Source organism: Rana temporaria, chromosome 1, assembly GCF_905171775.1.
Source record: "Rana temporaria chromosome 1, aRanTem1.1, whole genome shotgun sequence".
Classification (NCBI taxonomy): Eukaryota; Metazoa; Chordata; class Amphibia; order Anura; family Ranidae; genus Rana; species Rana temporaria.
Window position 1 is genome coordinate 435,770,227 of NC_053489.1, and position 9,407 is coordinate 435,779,633.

The window sequence follows — 9,407 nt, forward strand, 5'->3', positions numbered from 1 at the left end:
GAAAACATTTCAATCACTACATTCGGAACAAAACCCCCCCAAACAACTTCTAGAGGCCCACATTGCGGTAATACCAAAAGAAGGAAAAGACGTTACACAGGTCAGCAATTACAGACCAATATCACTAATAAATGTTGACGTAAAGATATATGCCAAAATATTGGCAAATAGGATCCTCCCCCTGCTAACCTCTCTTGTAGCCCTAGACCAAGTGGGATTTATCCCGGGAAGGGAGGGGCGTGATAACACAATAAAGGCCCTCAACATAAATCACTGGCTAATGTCGAATCAGAAACAGGGCTTTTTCTTATCCCTAGACGCCGAGAAGGCGTTCGACAGAGTGGCCTGGGACTTCATGGACGCAGTGTTAACACACATTGGCTTTTTACCTCAAATGAGAGCTTACATTAAAGTCCTATATTCTAACCCTACCGCCAGAGTCCGGGTCAATGGCCATCTGTCGGGCGCCTTCAATCTGCGCAATGGAACCAGACAGGGATGCCCCCTATCCCCCCTATTATTTGTTTTAACACTCAAACCCCTATTAAATAAAATCAGATCAAATGAAGATATCAAAGGCATTAAGATCCAGAATACTACATACAAATTGGCAGCTTTTGCAGACGATCTGCTCCTCTTCCTTTCAGAACCTCACATAACCTTGCCTAACCTTCTTAAAGACCTGGAACATTTCCATTTATTATCTAATCTAAAAATAAACCATTCCAAATCTAATGCCCTCAACATCTCAATACCTTCCAGTGTAATAGACCTTTGTAAAAAAAACTTTACATTTAACTGGGCAAAACAAAGCATCAGGTATTTGGGAATTGAAATCTCTTCTGATCTGAAAGACCTCTTCCATCTCAACTACATCCCAGCAATGAAGGAAACACAAGAGGATCTGAAGAGATGGAATTCTCTTAATATTTCTTGGTTCGGACGAGCTTCACTAATCAAAATGACTATCCTACCGCGGTTCCTCTACATCATGCAAACATTGCCTATCAAAATCCCCCTTTCATTTTTTCATACCTTCCGTAAAGCTTGTTCCTCCTTTATCTGGAGAGGCAGGCCCCCAAGAATTAGGTTTTCCAGATTGAATCTGCCCAGAAATGGGGGAGGCATAGCTCTACCTGACCTAAGAAAATATCATCAGGCTGCCCTACTAACAAGAGTTGTGGACTGGAACCTACATCATAGGGTGAAAGATTGGGTGAACCTTGAGCAATCCCAATCCCCTCACGATTTAAAATATCTACCTTGGATTAATCCCAAGTATCACTCAAAGTATATCAAAACACATCCCATTATAGGCCCCACACTAGAGATCTTTCGATACACCTTCAAAAGCATAAATCCTTCCCCTTGGCTAAGCCCTCTAACACCACTTTTAAACAATCCAGACTTTCCTCCTGGACTGGAGAAATCGTTTCCGACACATGAGTGGCCTCACAGCAATGTCCTAGCTAAACACTTCTTTAAGAACGACAAGTTCCTATCTAGAGACGAACTACTCAAGAACATCAAGCCCTGTATCTTATCACACTGGAATTACATCCAAATCAAACACTTTTTAACCAAGAGAGATAATATTCACCATTGGACAAGACCCTTGACAATGTTAGAGAAACTATGCACCAAAAAAAACTCCTCAAAGACACATTATCTCATCCCTTTACAATTCCTATTTGAGGACTCCAACGACTTCTCAGCTCATCATGCAAGGCTTGGGAGAAGGATTTAGACACCACTCTGTCCACCGAAGACTGGGAAAAAATATATCTGTACGCCCAAAAAGGATCACTCAATGTGGCCACACAAGAGAGTTGTTATAAGATCATAACCAGATGGTATAGAACCCCTTCTACCCTACACAAAATTTCACCTCAGATATCTGATAGATGCTGGAGATGTAAACGCGAGGAGGGCTCGATGCTACATATTTGGTGGTCATGTCCTTTAATTCAATCTTTCTGGATGTCGGTACACGAAACTGTTGAAAAGGTCACCTCAGAGAACCTGAGCTTTACGCCGCTTCAATACCTACTGCACTATAACTCTATCCCTAAGAAACAATACCTGAAATCCCTCTCCATGATCATGATCAACGCGGCGCGACAGTGCATTCCCTGTCACTGGCGTTCCCCCCATGTACCAACGAAAGTGGAATGGTTCAGGAGAATTAATAACATAGAAAGAGTGGAAGAAATCATCAGCATTTCCCAAGAGAGAATTATACAATTCTCAGCGATCTGGTCCAACTGGACTGCATTTAAGGTATCCCAAAACTATCAGCAGGTTATTACATGAAAGTGGTCCACAGACAGGAAAACACCTTAGATTTCAGTGTATATATAATCTTTCCTTCATCTACATATGTCACTATGGCTAAAATGTCTTGGAGAATTATTAAAAAAAAATTCTTTTTTTTTTTTCTTTTTTTTTTCTTCTCTTTTCTCCCCTTTCCCCTCCTTCCTACCCCTTCCCATACACAGGTAAGAATATGCACTTACATGCGCATACATATATTTCTTCTTTTTTTTGCTTCAGTTAGAAAAAATGAGAAAACACAACTTAAGGTGACGGATCTGCTATTTATGCTCGATTTCCAAAGCTATTTCATGTCATAACTGAATGGTTGTATTCTAACTATGCCAAAATTATCTTATTGTCAAATTGCCTTCTTATTGTATTATGTACTATGTATGGTACACTGTTATTCACCCAATAAAGAATTTGTGAAATAAAAAAAAAAAAAAAAAAAGCACTGCAAAAATGCTCAAAAGCCACATGCATAGGTGTGAATCGAGCCTAAAGCAGTAGGATATAGACAGGCTGTATGAAGCAATGCTGCGGTGGTAAATACCTCATGTATTCGGAGAGCTCCACTGTGAGGGGAGAATCGATGTATAAAAAGCCAGATGGAGGGTCAGGTGCTTCAAACCGAAGAAGTGGGAAGATGGCTGTGGAAGGAGGGGGAGCCAAGGGCCAGCTAGAACAACCGCTAACAGGAGCCGGCAGATGGAAACACTCCACAGCTTGCGCTCCACCACCCTGTGCTTTGACAAGGGGGCCCCCAGATCTTGCCCCCCTATGTGAATGAGTAGGGGTACATTGTGATGTCCCCGAACGGTGCGTGCTGGGTCAGTGACGTCACATAGAACTGTCAGACATCATAACAGGCAGTTGGCAGTTAGCCTTCGTCATAGGCGGAGCTTTTTTTGGGGGAGATCGTACGGGTGTTGTGATTGACGATGAATTTACATCAGGGGCATTCTTTTTTTATTTTTAATAACGTAATTGTCAAAAACTGTGTGTTTTTATTTTTATTTATTTTATTTATTTTTTACTTTTTATGGTGAATGAGTAGGGGTACAATGTACCTCTATTAATTCACATGGGAGGTTGGGATCTAAGGGCCCCCTATTAAAGGGGGCTTCTAGATTCTGATAAGCCCCCTGCCCGCAGACCCCCACAACCACCACCCAGGGTTGTGGTGAAGAGGCCCTTGTTCCTGTCAACATGAGAAGGTGCTTTAGGGTGGGGGGCAGGACCCCACCTGCCTCAAAGCATCCCCTATGTTGAGGGCATGTGGCCCTGTGCGGTTCAGAAGGGGATGCACTCATTTGCCCCTCCCTTTCCTGGTCTGCCAGGCTGCATGCTCGGACAAGGGTCTGGTATGAATTTTGGGGGGACCTCACACTGCTCTTTTTTTCATTTTGGTGTGGGGGTTCCGCTAAAATCCAGACCAGACCTAAAGAGCCTGGTATGGATTGGGGTGTCCTTACGTCATTTATTTTTTTCAAATCCTTCCATTACCCTGCAATTTTTTTTTCCATTCAGCTGTTTGCGGGAAAGCCAGCTGACAGCTGATGACTCATCTGTTATTAGGAATGGGGCAGCCAGCTTCCCGACCCGCTCCTTCACAACCAGCAGCTATTCACTGTGCTCTTGGCAGACAAACATCCTGCTGAATGCCCTAAAAATTCAGGTGTTTGCCGAACAGGCGAAGTTTGGGCCAAACTTATGCTCAGCTCAAACTGCTCAACCAAAGAATGCACAGCAGCATCAACATAATCTAACAGCACCTGTTGTGAATAACCTGAATTTTGTTGGAGAAAGGAACTGTACAATGTTTTAGTAGCCATCCCAAAAATCCAACCTGCAGCATAGTAAAAGGAGGAGTGAAAACATCTTGGTTAAGAGATGCAGCCACAAATATTAATTCAGAACAGACCCAAAACAAAGGCTGTAATTTACTAAGCAAAAACTTGCCCTCATCAACTAAAGCATGTGCCATCAGAATGCTTCCCAACAGTTTTTCACCAGTGAGATGCTGCCAAAAATGATCTTAGAAAAATAGCTTAATTTCCTAATGCAAATTGCCTGCACTCAAAGCATCTTGACAAAAGGAAATGCTCAAGCAAATGGCACCGTGTTCTCAGGTGTAGCTTATTTGATTGTTAGTAGGCAGCAGTGTTATGTAAAAAGTCAGCACAGGGATGACCAGATAAATGTAGCTACACAAGGAAACTGGGACCAAACCATGTATGTGTAGCACTATTCTTTTCGCTCTCTGCGGCTACTGAGGTATAATGGTGCCACCTGTATAGTATATTAGGAGCAGAGTCTTTATAATCTGTGTGATCAGGACAGGATCTCTAACAATCGTAGTGCCTCTACTCAATTGGGGCTTGTGAATAGCAAGTGAAATCCCACTTGAGAAATATATCTTCACATAGATAGTAATCCACACAGCATTGTATTTTAAAGTCCATGTGTTGAAGAAATAACATTCAGTGAACCATCCAACATAAAGTATTTTCCAAACAGAAACACAAAATCATTAACAGTCTCTATGTAGCACTACCCCCGGAGGAGCTGCTGGTTTGTTTTGGGTCTACGCTCTGTGGTCAACCCCTGAAAGTGGTTTAAAACCCTCCCTTGACACAACTGGTAATATGGTAGTTGTGGACCCCAGTAACTCGTTGGGGAGCACAATATCCTGTTACACTACAACAGATTATGCAAATTGAGGGTTAAGGAAAAGGAGGAATAAAAATTGTATCTAGTAAATGACTTCCTGAACTGTCAACAATCCGCCCTCCTGCAAGACAGTCAGTACACTTGGGCAAGTGCCCGTCTCACCCAACAGATCCAGACCTTGTCCTTATGTGGTACTCCGTCCACGATCTCCGGTCACAGTCCTGGTAGCCGGCAGCCTCCGGTTCTCAGACAGGTCGCAGGGGTACTGGAAGGCTGTCCGATCACTCCGTCAGGGATGCTCCCTCTGTCGCTGGATGGTGATCCAATCGGGTATGGGCAGGTCTCAGGCTTTGGCCTACACTTCAGGAGACAAGCCTTACACAGGCCTCCCTCCTGCTTGGAGAGGCGGTCCCGAGAGAGAGAGCCAAGGACGTCCTCTTCCTTAAATTACCTCCCCCAGAACGCTGTGCGAGGGGCAAAGCATTCTGGGATTGTACAGTTGCTCTCTGGGAAATGTAGTCTGTTTCTCCCTGTACTCAATGCAAAAGAAAACAACAGGTGGCTATAACACAACTTGACCACCGGAGGGAGCCGAGATCCTTCTTGCTCAGCAGATGATAGTCTTTTATATCACATTAAAAGGGTGATTTCCCGCTACATCTATGTTTGTCTCAGTGAGATGACCAGGAATTAGCAGGAATTCATTGTTCTGTCTCTCACCACATGTCTTTCTCCACCCACTCACTTACACACAAAACCCCTTGCCATCCTCTGCTCTTCTTGATGACTTCATCCGTGGTGAGAGAGAGAGCATAGCAACCATATTGGAAAAGGGCAAACAAACGCTGCATAACAAGAGTATACACTTGGTAAATGGGCAAAGAAATGATTACATCACTACATATGTATATGTTTAAAGTGAGATTTATTTACAGTGAATGGGAGATAATCATACACCAGCAAGCAAAAACATGATAATGCATTAAAAGCAAAACTAAATAACAAAAAGCCAAGCCAGCAATCCTAACCAAACCTAACTATATGTTTACAAATGTACAAATGAGGTACACGAAAGGCAGGGGAGAGCAGGGATAAGATGGGAAGGGGGGAAAAACTGGGGAGGAAACAAGGCAGCAGGATACTGGGTGCAAAGCAGGAGCAAGATAAATGGCAACAGAGCTGGCAGAAGCAGAGCAAACAAAGTACAAGGCAGGATCAGCCAAAACACTGAGACGCTGTGTGCTAATAGGAACAGCATTATATGTCCTGCTAGCAGCTGAAACCATTTGGAACTGATTACTGGGGCCTGGTGCTGGTGGACACTGGAACTGCGCACCACAGTGCCACCAGCATGCAAACTTGAGCCTAACACAGTGAGAGAGGTAGCTGCTCTGCCTGCCCGCCTCTCTCTTCATCTGCTCCGCTGGCCCAGCTCTCTTCTTTGCTGCAACACCCACCAATCTCTCTATTTACCTGCTCTCCCCGCCTAGCTCTTGCCTCACCTGCTCTGCCTACCCGACTGACAACTTCCCTGATCCGCCTGCCCAGCTCTCTTCTTCGCTGCTCCGCTCACTGGCTCTCTCCTCACCTGCTCCACCTGTCCGGCTCTCTCCTTCCCTTCTTTGTCCAGCCATCTCTCCCCTCTCCTGCTAAGTTAGTGCAGTAGTCAGGTAGGTCACTGTAGGAATCAGGTAGGAATCAGGTAGGTTAGTGTAGTGGTCAGTGTAGGAATCAGGTTGGTCAGTACTACTGTACTAGTGGAAGGGACTACCCATGCTACGCCACTGACTGCATGTATAATTTGAGGAAAATATGCTTATAAAGTAGTATACCATTTGCCAATAAAAAAAAAGAAATGTCCCTGGATTTCATTTTAAAACCTTATAGTAGGAGGCAGTGTGGTGTGTGATTCAGTGCATCACATTGTTGCCCTTTTTCCCCCACTCAACTTTATTTGAAGTGTACAAAAGCACACTTCATTCATGTCACTGTTCTGCAGTGACATTACAGTGATAAAATGCATTTTTTGCAGCTCGCTGTAGTGCAGCTCTGGGCTGCATTGCAATGTCAATGGGACACACAGAAATTGTTTTCTGTGTGTCCTTTTGGTGTCCATTTGGCACCACACATAGTGTGAATACAGTCTTAAAGAGGAAGTAAAGGCACAAAAAAATAAAACCCTGCCAGACAAAGGCATAATGAGCTTGTATGCATTGTTTCCCACAGCAATGGGATTATGTTGCAAGCACATATTTAAATTACAATTTTAAGAATGGCTGTATTTTTACCGTATAATTCTGCTTTTCTGCACTGATAGCTGAAGAAGTAATGTAAAGTAGTGTAGTAAATGTTTAAACTGGCTGGTGCCAGGAATGTCAAGTTGGATTTGACATTTGATGGGTTAGGATATGATTAGGTTATAGACGGCAGTCGTTTCTTTCAACAATTGTCACTGTAATTGACAGACATATATATGGCAGCAACGTGATTTGAAACATGAGGAACAAATGACATCCCTGTTCATTTTATATTCTGTTGCTCCATATCATAACCACGTATAACAGAGCAGAAAAGTAGATTTGCTACTTATTTCCACTACCGTATTTATTGGCATATAACACGCACAGATGTATAACACGCACCCTAACTTTAAGAGGGAAGTTTCAGGAAAAAAACTTTCCACAGCCCCCTGCATATAACACGCAGACACAGTTTACCCTCTATTTTCAGGGTAAAAAAGTGAGTGTTATATGCCAATAAATACAGTACTGTACTTGGCAAAGTTAAGGCATCTCAGCACAAATATGTATCCTAATGAAATGTATGAACAAAGAATTCTGAAATGTCAAAACACTTTATATTGTAATACAATACAACCAGCACTGAATTGCACTAAGCTGCACAGAGGGCCTCTATTCAAAGCTTCCTTTTGACAATCACTGTCATTGCTCTATAGGTGTGTATGTCCTTTTGAAATTATATGACCTAGCCAGTGTCTGTCCCCAGAACACAGTAAATCAGACCTGTAAGCAGGACTACTGTGAAACACCCATGGTCCTCATTCAGCAATTGAACTAGTGGGCCAAATGGAGATGCTAGTGGCTGAAGATGGCACTGGTCCTGAAAAAGTCTGTACTCCATCAGCCTACTGGCAGACCTATAGGGATTCAGCAGATTTCCATACCATAATCTCTCAGTAATCTGTTAATTTCTTTCAAACCCCACTTATCTTCAAGTGTTTCTTGAATTTCCAGAATTTCTAATATCGCCACACCATGTGTTCCCCTTGCCTTTTCCCCTCCCTTATGTTATCTGAACTTTTGTTTATTTCTCAATGTTATGGTCTTTCTGAGTGTTAATATTGATAAGGCCCTTTATATGCAAGTTAACAAGTAAAGTTAACAAGTACCAATTGTACGCTATTGTACCCTCTATGTTTCAGAGTCTCAATTACACATGTTGGTGATAGGTTTACAAAGAATTGTTCATAGCGTAGCATCCTGACTACTGTTTAGTACCTCAAATGGTCTAAATGATTAAAAGTGATAAAGAGGTCCCTCTTCCATCTCAGCCGATAATTCTAAGTGTCTCTCACCATAATTCAGGTCACCTCTTTTATGAATGCGCACCGCAAACCAGGAAGTCAGTGAGAATAATGATTCAGGAGTGCTGGAGGTGAATAAAACAGCTCCATTTCAACAGGTATCAAACTAGTTATAATGCAAAACATTACTTTTTACTTTATCAGCTACTGTCAGACGTTAATTTAAGAGGAAAATATTTTTGTCTTTACAACCCCTTTAAGGCTAGCTGATATTTATTGTTTGTCTCAGAGCAGGTGAAGAGCAAAATTGCATGGGGGGGGGGATTATTTTGCCCAGGGTCCAATCAACTTTAAAGACAGCCCTGTTGACAACACTCTGTATCTAATTACAGAGTTAGCATGTTTATGGGAAATAGTTCAACTGAGGTAACTGTCCTATGTTAAAATTATTATTTTGCTGTTCTCACTTCAATCCATATTGGCACTGCGCTGACAAGCCATTCACCTCTGCAGCTAGGGGTTCGGATCCCGCTCTCGGCTACATGTGAATTGAGTTTGGTGGTCTCAGCCCGGCTCCCGGTGAGTGTGCTATGCGAGGTAAGCCTGCGCTTAGTACGCCCACCCCCCTCCCACAAAAACCACCTCACTTACACGCACTCGAAATTGGGTTAACATGCACGCACTTTGACCACGCGGTCTCTAAAAAGAGAGGCGAAGGACTAACGGGGGTGGTTGAGCGGGCTAGATCCTCTCACTCCCTTATAGGGAGTCCCTCTGCCCCGTTGGGCTTCAAAGCGGAGCAGGTAGGGCGGGCTGTGTGGGAGGACCCCCTCACACACCCACCATTGCCACCCGGGGCATGGAGAAAGGTGGC